This window comes from Vicugna pacos, chromosome 23, assembly GCF_048564905.1.
Source record: "Vicugna pacos chromosome 23, VicPac4, whole genome shotgun sequence".
In the NCBI taxonomy this organism is placed as follows: Eukaryota; Metazoa; Chordata; class Mammalia; order Artiodactyla; family Camelidae; genus Vicugna; species Vicugna pacos.
Genome location: NC_133009.1, coordinates 33,752,409 through 33,769,944, shown reverse-complemented (window position 1 = coordinate 33,769,944; position 17,536 = coordinate 33,752,409). Strand labels below are relative to the sequence as shown.

The 17,536-nt window shown below is 33.7% G+C and overlaps 1 long non-coding RNA gene across 2 annotated transcripts in view; it reads left to right on the top strand.

Moving 5' to 3' along the window:
* The window catches only part of LOC140688791 (uncharacterized), a 151,709-nt gene that overhangs the window by 116,327 nt on the left and 17,846 nt on the right, over positions 1-17,536 (top strand). For both annotated transcript variants that reach the window (XR_012063614.1, XR_012063615.1), the window contains exon 3: positions 9,465-9,525. This is a non-coding gene — a long non-coding RNA (uncharacterized lncRNA). The remainder of the gene's footprint in view (positions 1-9,464; positions 9,526-17,536) is intronic.

Here is a 17,536-nt window from a genome sequence, read left to right as displayed (position 1 = left end):
TAGATGCAAATACTGCTGGAGTTTATATCAATATGTCTAGTGAAAATAGTTAATGGAATTTTAAAGTTTAATAGCCTTTGGAAGGTCCATTAAAATTTTAAACCCTATCATTCACTGGAGTCAAACTAACATTTTAAAGAGGTGAATTTCACATTATGAAAGGCAAACTGGAAACCTAAGAATTTCTTTTCACTTTTGAAATGGCAAGCATTTTATGTGTGTGTGTTTTGTTTGTTTTGCTCACTTTGAGTTCTAGTGTGTATAACAGTCTTTTGGAATAGAAAACTGCTCATGCACTCAGTAATATGAAGAGAGTTCTTACCTCTTACTGAACTAGGTATTTCCGTAGATAATTGAAATACTAAATTGAATAAAATTAACTCTTCTTGAGGTTTTTGTCCAATGCCCAGGTTGTCGGGGAATAAACAATTAAACTTCTATAATCTAATACATGATATCTTATCTTAATTATATTGATTAATGCATTGAATTTTCTCACTCATATAATTTGCATTTCATCAAGACAGACCTAACAAAAGCATACATATGGATATTTCAATAATTGATTGCAAGTTTTACAATATGGGATACAAAAGAGAATCAGCTGCATTGTTACCAACTATAAATTTATGAAATTTAGATTTTCCCAATGTTCTGTTCTTTTTCACGAGCTTCTAACTGGCAATACCATCTTCTTTTATATTCTGATATCTACTGTGTTGTCCTCTGTCATTTCTGACATGACATGACTTCCTATATAAATCTCATTTGTAATTTTCTTGCATCAATCTTACCATCAGTCTTTGTAGTTATATTTTTCCCTTCATAAGCTCTTACTTTCAATATCAAGCCACTAAATAGGGCAACATACAGGTATAATTTTATTATATCTCTATTTCAATCATTTAACTTGTCTTGTTGTTTAGATTTTTTTATTGTGAATCCTCCTGAACTCTATCTGTGCCCCTTTGGAAATATGCACATGTTCTCCAGAGCATATGTCAAAGAATAATTTAAAAGTTACTGTCATGTAATTATCTCAGATTATTTCAAACTCAGATTATCTCATGTCCTATACAGTAAACTTTAGTCATGGTTGGGCACTTTGACTCTGTCTCCCTTGAGATGAGAAATTTCCATTTCCATCTGGCAGATTATCTGTTATGTAAAAGATGATTGTTGAGCAATTTTGTGAAAAATCTTCATCCTGGTAATTACTAATAACTTGTAGTCTACTCCGGTGGTTATCAACTGAAGGCAATTTTGCACACCAGGCACCTTTGGAAATGCCTGGGGACATTTTTAGACATTTATCACAACTGGGAGTGCAACTGGCATCCAATGGGTAGAAGCAAGAGATACTGCTAATTGTGTTACAGTGCACAGAACAGTTCCTGACAGTAACAGGTTCTCTCTCCTGAAATTTAAGAGTGCTGAGATTGAGACATCCTGGTGAAATCATGTATTCGTCTGTGAAACTCACTTTTTTTCAATTGGGGTATTGTTGATTTACAGTGTTGTGTTAATTTCTGGTATACAGCATAGTGATTCAGTTATACATATATGTGTGTGTATGTATATATATAGACACACACATTCCTTTTCATATTCTTTCTCATGAAAGGCTATTACAAGGCATTGAATATAGTTCCCTGTGCTCTACAGTAGAACTTCATTGTTTATCTATTTTATATACAGTACTTATTATCTACAAATCCTAAACTCCCATTTTATCCCTCTCCGTCCCCTTTCCCCCTCCATTAACCGTAAGTTTGTTTTCTATGTCTGTGAGTCTGTCTCTGTTTTCTAAATAAGTTCATTTGTGTCCTTTTTTAGGATTCCACATGTAAGTGATGTCATGTGGTATTTGTCCTTCTCTTTCTCTTTGTGGCTTACTTCACTTAGTATGACGATCTCCAGGCCCATCTATGTTGCTGTAAATGGTATTATTTTATCTTCTTTATGGCTGAGTGTTATATATAAATCACATCTTCTTTATCCAGTCTTCTGTCGATGGACATTTAGGTTGCTTCCATGTCTTGGCTGTTGTAAATAGTGCTGCTGTGAACGTTTCGAATTAGTTTCCTCAGTATGTATGCCCAAGAGTGGAATTGCTGGATCATAAGGTAACTCTATTTTCAGTTTTTTAATCTCTATAATGTTTCCTATAATGGCAGCACCAAACTACATTTTCAGAAACCTTGTAGTAGGTGAAATTCATTTGATAATCACAAAAATAAAACACTTCCACTCATCCCTCGTGGCCTGAGCAATACACCAATTTCAATGTGTGAGAAAGTCTAGCACAACTTTTGTCAGATGATACAGCTCATTAAATAACTTATGACTAAACAAATGTCATGTATGCTTTTCCAAGAAAGAGATCTTGGTACCAAAGAATGCCAATAGATGTTTTGAAGCAAATGCTAAAAGATTATTACCTTCTGTACTATCAAAATGTTCTGTGTACTATTGGCCATATTCTCTCATTGCATAAAAATATCAGTGAATACCTTATTGCAGAGGTAAGCTTTACAACCATGGTCAATTAAGTTGCAAAGAGTAACTGTTTATATAGGTTAGTGATATTTATTCAAATAATAGCTCCAGAGGGGAGCCTCGTGGGCTAAACTTTAGGGAAAGAGGCATTCTCAAGGGAAAAATACACAAAATAATGTAAGAGACTAAGCATATGTTAGGAGTCAAATCAATCCGATAGTACTTAAGTTACTGCATTTAACTTATACCTAAGTTGTGTTTTATAGTACTTATGGCATATTTTTGTCTTATAATTATTGTACCTCTGTGTTGTTTGTATATTTCATGTTTAATATTTCATAAGAAATATAAAAATAATAAAATAAAAAAGTTAATGATGTAACTGTGTTCAGAATCTAATGAATAGTGTGTAATCTAGTTAATGTAACCTTTCCTCCCTCCTCCCACCTTCCAACTTCCACCATTGCCTCCTACTGGCCAACTGGAAGCCAGCAAGGTGTCTGGAAAATGTAGTGTACAGACTTCCAGTGTCACAGAAGAGATGTGGGGGAAGGGAGGAATAGAGATGGGAGGCAATAAATTGTCTTAAAATCTTTGGTACGTATTATTCTATCGTCTTCCAGAAAGGCTGGACTAACTTACACTACTACTAGCAGGATATGGAAACATCTAGTTGTCCAAGCTCAGTAATACTGAATATTGTTTAAAACTTTGTTCAGAACTTTATAGGGGAAAAAAATACCTTGGCTTCTTTTGCAACTCTTTGATTTTTAGTGATGCTGAATTTATTTAAGCTTTTGACCATTATGTTTATTACTTGTTCTGTGAATTGTTGAAATATAAGGCTAATTAAAATGTCAGATTTTATGTTTTTTAAACTGTAATCAACCATTATTTTAAAGTAGGAAAAATAAACATTTTACAATAGTTATACTTTTAATAGAAAAAATCGGAAAATAGCACAATTTTATTAAATTCAACGATTTTTCCTGAGGTGCTTGCTGTCAAATAATTTAATAGAAAAGTCAATTATTTATAATTATATGGCCCAAAATATACAGTAACTTTTCTGTAAAAAGTGAAAATATCCAATATATGACAAAAGAAACATTTATTTTTTTGAAAACATAGTAGGGAAACCCTGTAAACTGTTTATCATCACTGCATATCAATTTATCTGAGATGTATCACTCTAGCCCAGTCCTGTCCAACAAAAATTTCTGAAATGCTGGAAATGTTTTACTGTTGTACTGTCCAGTATGGAAATCCTTCACCAAAAGTACCTCCTTAGCACTTGAAATCTGACTTTTATGACAGAGGAACTTAATTTTTATTTTTATGTAATTTTAATAAATTTAATTTGTAATAATATGTGTCTAGTGGTTGCTGTATTGGACAGCACAGATCCAGAATATTAGCTTAATTTTCTGTCCCTCTATCAATAAATATTTTTCATAAATTAGTAAAATAACTAGTGAATTTGATTTTACCAATTTTCATGAAAATTCATTGATTTATGTAGATATATTTTTAAGCATTTTATGGTTAAATTTTTTTTCCGGAATTAGATAAAATTAGCAAAGGGTCTAAAGCAAATTTAAAAAAGACCACTATTAATTTGGTCTTACATTCCTTTTAAGCAGACATCTTCTTATGGGGTGGGAGTTTTCCCTGTGTCAGAGCTGCAGAATAGTGCTTTTAAATTGAACAGCCCTATCTGATAACTTTGTGAGCAGTTCGTATTTTGAAGAGCATCAAAATCATAATGTTATTGCTTTTTTTTTCCTTTCCCCCTCCTTAAGGGAGGCACTAGGGATTGACCCAGGACCTCATATGTGCCAAGCGTATACTTTACCACTGAGCTATACACTCCACCCCGTTATTGCTTATTTATTTCACAGGTCTTCTTTTGTTAGTGGTGTGTGCTATTTTTATATGAAACTTTATTTACCTTTCCTGAAGCTTACTGGCATAAATCTTTCCTGCTTTCTCTGGAAATGAGACACATTAAGTGCTTACAGAATTTCCCTGGAAATTTTGCTCACGACACTGCTTTTGAAATTCAGTTGGATGCATGGTTCAGATACAGCATTTAGTTGTGTTCAGCCGCTCTTAACGTGTAAAATGACACACCCCCTTTCATTTTCCTGAGTTAACTTACAGCTAGAGTCCACAGCAGGGATTCGGTAACTTTGGACAAAATCCCCTGAGCTCTTTGCTTATCCTGTGCTTCTCCTTATACTCGATAAATACTGAAATACACTCATTAGAATTTAAATAAAGCATTGAATTCATTCAAAGTGACTTTATCAGGAATAAGTACATTTACTTTCTATGACTGGAATGCTGTTTGCAACAAAATCATAAACTAGTAAAATGGTCTTAAAGTTAGGTTGGGCCCTCAGCAACGCTTGACAGTAATAGTGTTTTCCTTTGACCCAGCTGTTCCTGCGATCTTCAGCATCCTCTGCAGGTCAGCTTCATCATTGTGATTCCATTCATCCATGTAGTTGAACTTGTCTTTTGTCTACTAGAGACAATTAATGATGAAACACCATAAATCGCATGTTGTCTGTCAATTCAGAGACCATGCCACCTCCTTTATACTGCTGTCCTAAATGCTCGGGATATTTTTTTCCAATATAGTTCCTTAATTGTAATTTTATAGGTGATTCCATCGTTACAAGAATCAAGGTGTTTCTGAAAGATGGGCTATTTCATATGATCAGAAATTGCATGGCCAATGGTTTGTTAACTTACTTATTTTACTGTAGAGTGAATTCCTTATTCACAGCAATAGTCAGTGGCATGACATGAAAATTTATTAACTATTCAGTAAGGAATAAAAAACACAACCGGAGGGGAAGACACGTCAAAATGCTGAATGACTCTGATTCAGTAAAACAAATTTTGGACCACGTCATAGTTTATAGTGAAATGAGTCCAAGGTTTGTCAGTCTGTTCCAGTAACTGAGTATCATACTTCAAATCAAGTTTTGTTGCTTCTTCTTGAAAATTTGAAACTTGAAAGTGGTATACCTATGTTTTGAGCTCACGGCAGCCATCAAGGCTAATATTCATTGAATCCTTTTGGTGAGCTTTAAATGACACAGATATGTGTCTGTTTCCTAAGTAAATTGGCTTACTCTTACTTTAAACCATATCTTCTTCCAGAAACCATAGATAATGAGATACATAACCAAGTTTTCTCACTGGAAATATTTTCTTTCTCCAGAGTCATTCATGGGTCTTCTGTGCAATGATCTAGTGGCACAGAGCGCTATTAGGACCTCTGATAACAAGTGCTGTGGACCCATTTGTAAAGGAGCCTTGAAATTAATCCTACAACGTCCAATGAACAAAAATGTTCCTGATACTGTCCTAAGTGTTGGCAGAGTGAAGGATCAGTATGGGTCAGGAGGGGACTTGGTAAGAGTTCTGTGAGTTCCAGCAACTTTTCAGTTCCCGTTCTGCGTATAAGATGCTCTTCTCTCGTGGATTAAACATACTTCATTATTTTCTACACTTATTCTTTAGATCCTTGCCTACATAAATTAGAAAAGTTCTAGCATTCTTTATGTTGACCTTCCCTATAGAGGACTTTTGATGGTACGTCTTCCCTTCTCCTTTGCCTCCTTGAGGGAACTCAACTCTATTAAAAGGATTTTAAGCGCTGAGAAGTGAGACTCATAGGAAACGAGAATAGTTTGCCACTCCCCACTTTTTTTCCCAGAAAACTGGCTCTGACAAGCAGCATCTTCAGCCCCTTCAGTAAGAAAGGGGAGGAGGGAATGCAGGTTGCAAGGGAGACTTAGTGGAAGCTGTCTGTGGGTACTGACACTAGCTAAACCATTCCAATTCTGAAGATCAGTCTTATCCTAAAGATGGCCTACTTTTCACAAAGGATACCTGGCAGGACTGTAAATGTAACTGACATTGTAATTTGCAGCCCAGCAGGATCAGGATCAGCAGATCAGTGTTTGATTTTGGTTGTCAGGTATCTCAGTTTTGCAGCTTCATGAGATAAGAGATCCGTTTGTCACTGCTGTAGAAAGTTTCTTGGTTTCCACCGATGCCTTGACCTGATATTTGAACTTTTATTCTCTTTTTAAAGTTTTGTGATTTTTGAGGCTGCACCCCCCTTCACAGGCCTTGATTTTCTCATTTGTTCACTTTGCTGAGTGGCAATGAATATGCAGTCCTTAAAATTCTAGATCCCAGGGGGTTCTTTATTCCAGATGATTACTAAGGATAATTGTATTTTCTCTTGCTGCCATGGAGCAAGGTTTGTTACAGCCTCATTGGGAATAGTAATGGGAATCTGGCAGCCTAGCTAACCACATAATCAATCCTAGATTACCTACATTTGCTCAGGGATCTGTTCCCTGTAATGCTCTCTAGTAATTATGCTCCCGCAGTAGCTGTCAGGGAGATGAGCAAAAGGTGTTTCTAAGCTCTTTCTGTTTTTTGTAATTAAAGATGGGTCCTTACCTCTCATTAAGTCTTAGCTATTACGGAATTCCTCCAAATGGAGAAGGTGGTTTGCAGTATTAGACAAACAAAAATATCAAACATTTACAAATACCACACTGCTTTGCATGACAGATCAGCTCTTTACTACCCAGCACCCGTTTGCAGGTCTTAGTTTACCTTCTACCTCGTACTATGTTGACTGAAGTTCAACTCCTTGAAAAGGCAATGGTTTTTTATGCCTTATAATCTTTGTCCATATTGTTTCTTTTTTTTCCCTCAAAGTCCATTCAGTATGTAAGGAGGTATTCTCATTTGTGATGATTTAACTCTAGAAAAGGTCTGCTGTTGTCATCTTTACCAAATTATGTGATTGATTTCTCCTGTAACACAGCATCATGATCAGGCCACTGTTATGCTGACCATATTGATGTACAGTTATCTCTTTCCACTTGCTTCTCTCTCTTTCCTAGCTCCCCTCTATTCTTTCTTCCCTCTCTCCTTTAAGCCCTTTAAGAAAAAAAAAATGTGTTTTACATATTCTCAGGTCTCCAAGCGTATAGCACAGTATCTGGCACTCTCTCAGTACTTAACAAGAGTAGAGTGGTTAATATAGGGTTAATTATTTACTTAACTCTCTCATATTAAACTGAAGACGCTGATGAGGCCTGCTAAATTGTCCGCCTTATATTAGGTTACATGGGCAAAAAATCTAGTACTCTCTCGTAAAGGCTAGTGTTACTTCCACAACACAGAGCTAAACCATTTGAATCAATTGAACAAAACAATAGGTCCAGTCAGAGAAAGCAAGAAACTGCCGATGTGTTTGCATCTAAAAAAATCTAAGAAAATATCACCCTTGGTCAAAGTATATTTGCTAATAATGTTGGGAAAGTTTTTCTGATGTCAAATATCTTTTTGAAAGACTTTGGCAATACTTACAAGAAGCAAACCAATTTAAAGAAATAACTTAAGGAGTATTATCAAAGGGAAAATAACCATCTCATATTTATACATGTGGGAAAATGAACTGAAAAACACAGTGATGCAAATACATTAAATTAGCATAATTTTATTTCACTATTTAAATTTATAGTTTGGAAATTGATTTTCCTTCAATTACTGCATTCTCTGGATTTTATACATTGTATTTTAAATCTACGCTTCTCTTTGGATTTGATCCTTTTCCTTGTTTTCTGTAGATGTTTACCATGTTATATAGTTGTGACTGAATTTTGCCTATTAAGTTTGCTATTATTTAAAAATAATGCATAATTCCATTTGGCTAAAGTAGATAATTAATAGATTTACTTTTATTATGTGAGAATAAAATTTATATTGGATTTTTTTTTACAACACATCAAAAATAATGTTTGACTAAAATTTCCAACTTTTTATAAAAATCATTGATTTACATAATCTTAATAATAGTAATAATAGTAGGCATTTATTATCAAGCATTATAACCCAAATTCTACTAAAAAGACATATTTTTTAAGTTTTGAAATTAAATTTTTCCTCCATTTTTAAACTCAAGCCAAAAATCCTCTCAAGAGAAGAACAAAAATTAACAATTTTGCTTTCTAATTTGGGTTTTCAGAGAAAGTTGGGCGTACCAATTCTGAAAGAAAAATTCTCTCAAATTACAGTCATACAAGTCACTTGTTACATATTTTAAACTAGATTTTTAGTAAACCATAGTAATTCAAGCAAACGAAGTGATATCTGGTCACTCCTTTTTTTCTTATAGTCTACAAGTGATCATGCCAGCAGTGAAACTAGCAATGTTTTGTACTGTTAAATTCAATACATATTTCTTTACATCCTCCTCACATAATGCCTTGGAAAGAATAAATATTAATTAAATGAGGCAATTGAAAATATACTATTAATGATACTATTTTAAATAATATCACTCAAATGTCTTAATATTAAATAATGGAAAATATCATCAACTTTATAGAATCTGATTGTCACGTTGGCCTGCAGAATCACAGTATAGCAATCAGAGTGGATATAAAAGCTCTGCTTGTTAGTTATCTCACTTGATTTATTTTGCTGTATCCTTTCTGATTTAATGTGTTAAATATATGACAAAATTTAAAGTCCCCTGACAACTAAAGTTAATTCTTAAGCTTTTTTTTAAAAGTTCCTCTCTGTGTGCTTTCTAATTAGATGTGTAGGTTGCAGATAAGAGGAGGTATGGTTAAGTGTTTAGTTATAATTAGCTCTAATAAATGAGGTTCACTAGAAAAAAAATTAGCTTCTTTAATTGCTAGGTACCAGCATTAGTTGGTGTTGATGACTCTAGGCCAACCATGTGAAGTATCTTTATCAGAGTAATGAAAGAATCTCCTCTGTAATTGCTAGTAATTGTTAATATTTATTAAATACTTAATAAGTACCAGCCCCTTATGCTATTCAGCTTACAAATTTTATTCATTTAATTATTACAGATCCGTAAGTTAATTTCTATGATTATTTTCATTTTACAGATGAGAAAACGGAAGCACAGAGACCCTGACTTACTTTCTTAAGTTTCACACTTCTAAGTGGGTAAGTAATGATTTGAAATCATACAGTCTGATGCTAAAATCCTCCCGCTTAACTGCATACCAGTCTGCATTACACCAAAAGAAAATGATAAGAAGGAAATAACTACTCAGAAGTATTGGGAGTTTGATATTTACAAATGTTAGCCACTATATATAAAAATAGATTTTTTAAAAGTTTCTTTTGTAGAGCACAGGGAACTATGCTCACTATCTTGTAATAACCTTTAATGGAAAAAAATATGAAAACAAATACACATATGTATATGCAAGACTGAGACATTGTGCTATACACCAGAAATTGACACATTGTAATTGACTGCACTTCAATTTTAAAAAAAATGAAATAAATCAATCAATAAATTTATGAGGATTGCATTAACTTTACATTTTGGGAGGATAAATTAATCTCTTTGGGAAGTTTTGCTAAATATGAAATTATGTAGAAGCAATGGTTCCAGGTTTTTTTCTATAATGCTCCATCTCAGTGTAGGAAGAGAAAGCACAATATATTCTATGAACTACATAGGAAGTAGTGGAAAATTCACACACACGTACAAGCACACAAGAAGTCATGGATAGATATGTTTGCTACTTACAAACACTGCTCACAAAATGACTATGAAAACTCATTAATTTTATTCCTAGTTTTCAATAAAATACTAAACAGTGAAGAGAATCATCAATTTTTGTCTCTGAGAGCCATTTACTTCTCCCTTTAATTTTAGTAATTTCCCCATATTAAAGTTTTAAACTCTGTAGTTTTATGGTTGATAATAGAATCATAACATTGTTTTGCAGGATCATACTTTTTCTTAATAATATATCAAACTAGTAGCCATGGCTATATGCTATCTCATTCAGCCTCATTGCTTTAAACTCTACTGATAATTGAATAAGTCCAAGTTTATAACCCTAATCTAGAAATTTAACTACAAGTCTATACTCATTTGTATGACTATCCCTTATCCAACTTAATGTTCTGCCCACTGAATGCATTTCCATGAAAATTCTTTTGCTCCTGCAGGTACATGCGGAGTAGATTCTGCAGGTATTTGAGATAGTTTACTTATTCCTTAATAAGGATGAGCATGTCTACAGTGAGGTTATGTTGTGACTTAACCCTAGTCACTGGACCAGTGAGCAGGACAGAAGTTATTATCAGACACTGGGTGAAGCCTTACTTTGTCCTATAAAAGGGAAAACTTTGCACTGTCTTCAAGCAGTGTGGCCCTTAGTAGCAAACTGTGGTCCACATCTCCAGGACCAGAATGCTCCAGGGAATCTGAGGATTCAAGATTTTCAGGGGCATAAACCTAGAAGTCCTCATTTCGTGTATGTGGGGCCTATTTTTTCCCCACCAATGCCCTGACCCAGCCATAGCTCACCTACATCGATTGAGAGTTCAAGCTTCTAGGAATCTGCTACTTTTTTTATTAGGTTAGGGGTCTGGTACTCAGATTTCTCCTCCTTTCAGCTGAAGTAGACCAGATCCTCTTTAAATGCTACTAAAAGAGGGCTTCTGGCTTTTGCATTTAGCTATTAGTTGCTAAATAATCATGCTCAGTTTTTTCTTACCTTTTTTCAAATTCGTTATTTACACTCAGCAAAAGCCATGAAATCCCACTACCTTTATAGTTACTCTATCTCTCCCATATTTTTCAAAAACCTAATTCATTGTACCTAATAGCACACCCCCGCCACTGGAATCCTGTCTCACTTGAACACAGATAAACTTTTTTCCATTGCAAATCTTCTCGTACCAGGATCTGCCTGTGTTCTCTCCATCAGTGATGAGGGAGTCCTCCTTGCCAGGGAGTCAGTAGGTGCTCTAACGCCAACATCCCATCTCAGTGTCTGCTTTCTCACCCTGCTGCAGGATGAGTTTGGAATAGGCTTGGAGAGGGAGAGAATCTAGACTAAGTTTCAGTCCCACACAAGGCCTTATACTGACCCTACAGGGAGCCCTGGAGCTGAGATAGTCCTTTAAGAAGACCCAATTTCAGTCTTAACTGGTATTCCTCCTCCCATTTCAAACAGTCAGTAAGTGTGGACTTCCCAGGAAGAAGTGACACTTGAGGAAATGCCTCTTTTCAGAGGAGAGCTGATGCTAGCAATCCTCACAGGTCATTAAGGGAATAAACTCTCTGTCTTGAAGCTAGATGTGGTGGTGCTTCAGATACTCCACATCAGGGTTAGTGAAGGGGAGTGTCTTAACAGGTGACCTACAGTGCTGCTGTAAGAAGAAACAAGAGAAAATAGTACACCTTCAGTTTTAATACCTTAGTTTCAGAGTTAACTGTGCGGTGTCTGAGGGTAGATGTACCACAGGAAGTTAGATACGGGTCAGGGTCCCAACAGAGAAGCTTGGACTAAAGATACAGATTTTAGATTTAGAAATGTAATAGCTGTTATTGTGGTTTAGGTGAATTTAATGAGGAACAATCCACAGACTAACAGTTTTGTGGCAAACACTAAAATTTAAGCACGAAGAAAGAAGACCATGGGAACCCCAGGTGTGAGTTAGCAAGATTGTTATAGACAAAAACCAGCATTCTCATCCTTAGGTTTATTCACATGCCGGAAGTTTGATATTTAAACAAGAGTTACAATTCATTTTGATACTTCAGTAGAATTTTAAGGATGTTTTATTTTATTTGTTGAAATTAGAATAACCAAATAATGCTAAGATATAAACTGCAACTTGAAGTAAAAGTTTTTAAGTGTGGTATTTTAGAAAAAACTTATTTTATTTTTTATAAATTTCTGTAACTCAAGTTGACTCTTATTCGTTGATTTATGAGAAAAATGTGCCAGTGTTACTTATATTGCAGTTATCTTTTATAAGTCTAAAAAACCCGCATGATCCCATATATAGCTAACAAATGGAGATAAGTGAAATAAAGGCATGTAAAACCTTTCACAGATTTCAGTTGCATTCTCATTATAAGGATGCCTCTGAAAAAGACATTCCTTTCTATTAATCTGTTTGCTTATTGGTATCACAATAATACAAAATAACTAAGCAAATAGGGACTAATAAAACCATCAAACCAATGAGCCTAAAGAGCAAATAAAAGTACAATTACTTTTGTCATAAACTCACATGACTCCCTAGATTATACCGCTAAATTCTGGCCTGAATACATTAACCTTATATGCACAATTTCTCATGGTGGCTAAAAAGGCAAGATGACATGAACAAACAATTTCATTTGTTTAATATCTTATATTGAAATCCAGTGCACAGACTTACACAAATAATTAAAGTAGAAATGATGATGTCTTCCAAGGTCAGGTACTCTTTTTATTTCATTTAATTCTGTGCTTTTCAGTAGACATTTGTCAAATTCCATGTTTTCACACCTTCCTTTTCTGTTAAACTTTGCTACTCAAGTTCATGTGCAGCTTTGTACTGTGTTATATATTAGCCCCCTCCCCACCCATTTGTACAGCTAATTGCACCAAGGTGGTATGTTACTATAAACACTTAAGTCATTGACCAATCAGGTTCTTAAACTTGATAATTTCAACTAAAAGACAGAACCTACAATGAGATGCACTTCAATTAAAAGGTCTTTTAAAGTTAGGTTTAGAGCAGTTTACATGGTAACGTGAGAGCAAGGCAAACCCTTTAGAGGGATTGGTGAGGAGAGAAATAAGATGACAGGCCAGGAAGTCTGGTGCAAGAAAATGTTCTTGTTTCCTGATATCCTAATGTTCAGTTTAGTTCCTGTTTGTCCTTACTCTATTTTTTTCCCCTTTTCTTGCTTGGATTTTATTTAAACAAATACTTATTTACATAAATATTCCTCTTTACTCAAAATATTTTTGTGGTTTCTGTTCTTTGCAATAGTCATGCTATATTTGGAGGCATTGCTGAAGCTCTTAAAAGCTAAAATATGAGCAAAACTTCTGCTCTTCTCTCAAACATTTGCAGTTCATTTTATACAAAATGAGTTGAGAGTGGGATGCCAGAAGTTCACAGAAGAGCTTACTAGAAAACCATTTTTAGCAGCTGCCTAAGCAAACTGAGTAATGACACTCATTATTGGAAGAGAGGGAACAAGAAATAAAATCAATAAAAAGTAAATAAAAACTTTAGGGTGAATTATAAATAAAACTGGGACTTTGATGAATGGTTATGGAACAGAGATGAGAATGTGTGTCAGGAGGATGAATGTGAGCAAAGATGCCAATGAAAAAGGTCTCAAGGAATAGTGAATCTTTAATCTGGCTTACAGTGGAAGCCATCACTGAAAGCCTTTTACAGGAGGTAAAAGATCATTCACATATGATACTAGAGTGTGGTGGCATTTGGATGCTAGTCTAAGAAAGCGGACCTTCATGCCATAGAAAAGAGGGCTACCATGATACATGAGTTTCTCATTGCTGCTGTAATACATTGCCACCAATATAATGGTTTAAAACAAAAATTATTATCTTAAAGTTCTGGAAGTCAGAAGTGCAAAATCAGATTAACTTAGCTAAAATCGGTGTCTGCCAGTCTATTTTCATTCTGGAGGTGCCAGGGGAGAATGGTGGCCTTCTTCAGCTTCAAGCAGCCACCTACACTCTTTGGCTAGTGGCTTATTCCTCCACCTTCAAAGCTTCAGAGTAGCATCTTCTCTGCTCTCTGACTTCTGCCTCGCTGCTTATATGTTCTCAGACACCGATCCTCTTGCCTCCCTTGTGATCCTTATGATCAACTTACATTGGATCCATTCAGACAAAATAGGATAGTCCCCCTTCTCAAGATCCTTAATTTAATCACACTTGTGAAGTCACCTTTACCTTATAAGGAGATATATTCATGGGCTATGGATAGTAAGACATGAACATCTTTGGAGGTCATTATTCACCCAACTACAGAAGGGATCAAGCCTGCCTCAAGGAAATAATATAGGATATATTTTAGACAGGGTAATATAGAAATTAGGCAAATGCACTTTGACATAAAAGAGAACTAAAGTTTAGTCCCAATTCTGCCAGTATCTATCTAAGTGACCTTAGATATAGCATCTTAAAATCATAAGTTTCTTTAAATATGTAACCGAAATAATTTTCATTTATTTTTGGAATATTACAAGGTATGTATATATGATACACAAAATACATAGACATAATGCATGTATATATATATATATATATATATATGTATTAAGTGGGCCATAAATTAATCATCACAGGGAATTTCTGTCAAAATTCCTAAAAGAGTTATTGTAAATATAGGTAAGGTTATGCTAATTTTTAATAGAATTGTTAAGGAATTGGATTAGCTAAAATAGTTTTGATAAAATATAAATATAAGGAATCACTTTACATGTATTCAAGACTTACTATATAGATGCAGTAATCAAAACTCTGATAATGTTAGAGAGAAAGAAACATAGACTAAAGGAACTGAGTAAGGAAATAGACTTATGTAAATACATACAAGGAAAGATTGACTTTTCAACCTTTTCAAGAGATGGTGGAGCAATTGAACATCTATAAGCAAAAAAAATTTTTAAATGAACCTCAACGTAAGACTCATATCTTATAAAACAGTTAACTCCTACTAGATCACAAAGTTCCATGTAAAATGTCAAGCTATAAAACTTTTTTTGGAAAAAAATACAAGAAAAAAATTAGAATTAGGCAAAGAACACAGACTTGATACCAAAAACCCAATTCATAAAAGAAAATTTGATAAATTAGATTTCATCAGATTTTTTTCTCCCTTTGTGAAAGATTCTGTTGAGGGAATAAATAGACAAGATACAAAGGGAAAAAAATATCAGCACACAGCATACACAGCAAAGGGTTAGTATACAAGACATACAAAGAACTCTCAAAATTAAAAGTAAAATTTTAAGGAGAGGGGATAGCTCAAGAGGTAAGAGTGCAAGCTCAGCATGCAGGGGGTCCTGGGTTCAATTCCCAGTACCTCCTCTAAAAATATAATAAATAGATAAACCTAATTACCCTCCCCCCAAAGTTGTCTATAATATTCAAACATAAAAGTGTAGACTTACTCAAACAACCATAGATTTTTAAAAATTTCAATAAATATATGACATTACTGAAAAAATAATGAAATATTATTCAGCATTATTTTGAAAAGAATGATTTGCATTGACCAAGTTAGTTGTTACTCCAAAAACTGGGGGATGTCTCTGTATTAGACTATGTATTAGTATAATTGACTGTTAATAAGTTAAATAATAATGACTACATACATCTAGCAATAAATTGTTGAACAAAAGATGATAGTATCAGAATGTTACTTATGTTAAATATTTTAAACTAAAAGTACAGATATCATGTATGTAACAATATACACTTACTTGAAATCAACATAATGTACGTAATAGAAAGTGGTGAATCACTAAGGACATAATTAAACAAGGAACAATTTAGAATTATGGTTAAAAATGTATTTTACAACTTCATAATGGCCATTTAGAGCTGATGCAACATCCTTTCAAATAAAATGAGCTTATATTTTAGAAAACTTGAGAAGCCAAAATATTATAATTCCTTATAAATTGACTTATAAAACATTAGAGCCAAAATTCTCAGAACTAATATTTTAGAATTTTACTGCTTTCTTTGTGTCAGTCATAACTATTAAGATGCAAACATATGTTAAAAATTATTTGAAGGACAACACTCACTGAAAATATGTAAGTGGGGCATTTTAGCATGTGAGGGAGGCCTGTCTATACGTGTGTGTATATGCACATGTACCGATGAGGTAATATGTAAGGAATCATTTAAGTAAAATTAAGTGAAGTGATAAAACAGTAAGTAAAATACTATAATATCATTAAAAATGAGGAAGAACTGTAAGCATCCACTTGGAAATTTACTATAGCCATGTTGCCAAATGGTAAAAGTACACTTCCCAAAAATATTACTTAGGACATGGTTTTATTCATATCAGGAAAAACAAATTGTACCTCTACTAATTTAAAAAATTCTAATGAATTAAATAACATTTAAAACATTTTTAGGTTACAAGAACTTCATAAAATCAGCATTAGAATTGTAGGTCATTTAGCCCAGCAACAGAATTAAAACAGATTTTGCTGTGTTGGCAGAGCTTAATTTTGCTGCAGTTTGAATTTGGTGTCTCTAAGTAAAATTCATTCACCCCAAATAGTGCATTTTCTTATTCTCCAGAATATGAAAATACATAATGAATAGCCAGTTATATAGTAATGCTTGAACAGCAGTAACACTTGGCATGATTGTAATAAATTAAAGTTAGCCTCAGTTTGGTTTAAATAATATAACAATTGCCATTATTATTCCTATGAGGTGTGTTAATTGTGCAAACATAGATTACATTTTTAAGTGCCGTTTATTCAGCAGTTAACATTGTAAGTTATTAGAACAGTTTTTCAGCTATTTATAGCTTTTCCATAGTCACTCATAATTTTAGAATATTCCCATATTTAATAAACTAAAATCTGAAAGTGTATGCTATGCAATGTGCTGGCTCAGAGAACTGATTTTGTTTAATGTACGTGTTTTTCATGAGAAAACATACTTCTTTAAATTGAATGATTATAAATAGTTTTCTTTTAAATTTTAAAAATATTTTTGCTACTACATATTAATGAGAAATGATGATAATCAATAGAACAAATATTTATGGACATACCTTAATCCATGATGATTTTAGCATATTTTCTCTTATTTAAATTCTAGAAAGATAGTATTGAAAATAGACTACCAATATGTTTCAAGTAAATCAAGATATTTTTAGAAATACTTTTCTAAGTAGATACAGGGTGGTGGTTACATAACATTGTGGATGCACTAAATTCCATGGAATATTCACTTTTTTTTCCCTTTTTTCAGCTTTATCGAGGTATGATTGACAAAAGTTGTAGATATTTAAGGTGTGCAACTGTGATGGTTTTATATAAATATATGTTGTGGAATGATCACCACAATCAAACTAATTAGCATTTATTGTCTCATGTAGTTTTTTTTTCTTTTTATCCCTCTACCCACCTCACTTC